The following is a 2,799-nucleotide window of genomic DNA, read 5'->3' on the forward strand; positions in this document are numbered from 1 at the left end:
TATATATATATATATATATATATATATATATATATATATATATATATTTATACACGTTTGTACTTGTATGTGTATAAAAACGCTTGTATGTATGAATGTATAAACATCTCCAATACAGTGGATATTAACACAATATTATAGTTTAACATTCTCAGTCTTGTTAAATTCGACCTAAACTTTCGTAAGGAAAAACGTGATTATAGGTTGTATTAATAATAATAAAATTAGTATTATACTTATGCCAAGGAATGCTTACGGCCATATCACGCTGAGAGTAACGGTTCTCGTCCGATCACCGAAGTTAAGCAACGTCGAGCCTAGTGAGTACTTAGATGGGTGACCGCTTGGAAAACCTGGGTGCTGTAATCTTATGCCAAGGGGTGCATTAATTTCTTTGAGTTGGAAGTTTAGAAGTAAATTGGCTAGTCATAACAATAGGTTCAACGAATTCGGCCCCACTGACAGAGCTTCTACGTATTCCTACTGATAATCTCTATCCAAATTTCCTCTTAGAGGAAGATCTATATCGGATGAAGCTCTTGTAATAATTTACAATTATTCTCCTGGCTTAGAAAGAGTTAGAAAACTTCCCAAATTTCAATTTATCCATCAGGTTCGAAGTTGGAGTAAAAACACTTGTTTCGTTAACGATAAACCTAAACTCTAATAAATGTAACCGATACCGTAAATCGACTGAATATTTACATTGTAGGCATGGAATAGAAAAGCATCCATATTCAGTTACGAATAATTCAGTTATAAATATTTTCGTATTGACTTCAATGTTTTCTGCTCATTAATATTCTGGATATTATCAGAAATCCCTTAAATATGTACTCTTTCATATTAAAGAAATCCTAAACGTCAACTTGCACTTAAGATAACAGTACTAAGTGTCCTAAGAATATTAAGGACAGCTGGTGTTTACCTGCACTTCCTCGACGCTGGTATGGGTCTTTGTCTGTGGTGCCGCTTCACTCTCCTTCTCGTACTTTTCCTCACCCTCCACGGGCAGTGGAGCACCAACCACTTTCTCACTCTCTTGCCCTTTTTTTAGTCTTCACAAGTGGTGGAGTACAATCCGTTCTAATGTGGCCTGAAAGCCACATTTATAGCACCGCGGAATCCTCCCTTTCACTCTGACTTTCAGCGTTACGTCTGCGACCGTGATTGTCTCCGCCATGCTTTCAATATCTTCTGGGTTAATCTGTACCACCATGTCTAATCTCTGCCCTTGCCAGTTTCTGGTGTTCTGGTGGCCTGCAGGACAACCACCTTTTCTTCCATGCCTAGCAGTATGGCAGCAACCAGCCAGGCTACATTCACTTCTGGTAGTATATCTTCTACCCTAACCCTGGAAGCTTGTCTCCCAAGGTATACAAGTAGAAGCACCACTTCTTCAGTTTTTAATGGTGTGGCTGAGTGCAATCTGGCTGTAGTTATCTCCCGAAGCTGCATTTCCACCGTTCTGTACTTTCTTCCCCTGGCAAGGTTGGATGTCTCTTGCCAGACTGGCCTCAACGCCTTTTCAATTTGTGCCTCCGACACCACTTCTACTTTTCTTGTTGCCACCGCGCATGTCCTGTAAACAATCGTTTTCTCTTCCTTATCCTTTAACACTTCTTGGGGGATCTTTCACGCCATTATCTTCCCTTTTAAGTATTTCCTTGAACTTGTGCAGCTCTTCTTGACTTATGTCTTCAATTTTCCCCTTTGCCGCTGCTGCGTCAATCTTATTCAAACATTTCATCATTTCTTCCTCAGACGACACAAATTTTGAAGAAGAATAGTTCAAATCCTCACAACCCATCACACAACACCCCTCCATTAAACCAGAGGGAAGACATCGCATCGCCAAGGCAAAAAAAACCCAAAACACGTGTGCACAAAACCAAAACCAACAATCCAACTGACAAACGCTATACCGGAAGCAAGTTTCTTACCACACAGCCACGCCTGCGCCTTTGCTACAGAAAATTTTATTACTGTTTCAAATTTTCATTTCCTTTTTACTCACGATAGATTTAAGTTTACAGAAAGAAGTTTTGTTTTTCTTTTGCGTCACAAAAAATGGAAAAAAGATCTTATTTATCAACTTAAATGATTATATAAGTATTAGTTTTTTATTCACGATTCGTGACGTTCATAGTTTTATTTAAATGAATGCAACGTGCGCAAGGATAATAGTTTAAGTTTAGAGATTCGAAGCATTAAAAAAGAAAATTAAAATGTCTATACAATCATAGCTATTTTTTACCAGTAAGATTTTATAAGCGATTTTATGGAAACACACATATATACACGCACACGCACGCACATACACACACAGAGACGAACAAATGTATATATCCATATATATAAATGCACAAATGTATATACGGATGCATACATTACATGTATACATATTGATTTAAACACCCATATATTATATATTATTATATACACACAAGTATACATTTACATAAATATATGCACACATATACTTGGACACATGCAAACTAGTAAACATGCATATCTATCTATCTATCTATCTATCTATCTATCTATCTATCTATCTATCTATCTATCTATCTATCTATGTCTGTATATATGTATATATGTATATATGTATATATATATGTGTATATATATATATATTTCTCTCTCTCTCGGTCTCTCTCTCTCTCTCTCTCTCTCTCTATATATATATATATATATCTGTATATATATGTCTATATATTTATGTATATATGTATATATACACACACGCACACATATATCACTATATTTGTACATATATATCTGTATATATATATATAT

The 2,799-nt window shown here is 35.8% G+C and overlaps 1 pseudogene; it reads left to right on the plus strand.

The window, feature by feature from the left end:
• Positions 1 to 250: 250 nt before the first annotated feature.
• Positions 251 to 369, plus strand: LOC128248417 (5S ribosomal RNA; annotated as a pseudogene).
• The last annotated feature ends 2,430 nt before the right edge of the window (positions 370 to 2,799 follow it).

Source organism: Octopus bimaculoides, chromosome 7, assembly GCF_001194135.2.
Source record: "Octopus bimaculoides isolate UCB-OBI-ISO-001 chromosome 7, ASM119413v2, whole genome shotgun sequence".
NCBI classification, from domain to species: domain Eukaryota; kingdom Metazoa; phylum Mollusca; class Cephalopoda; order Octopoda; family Octopodidae; genus Octopus; species Octopus bimaculoides.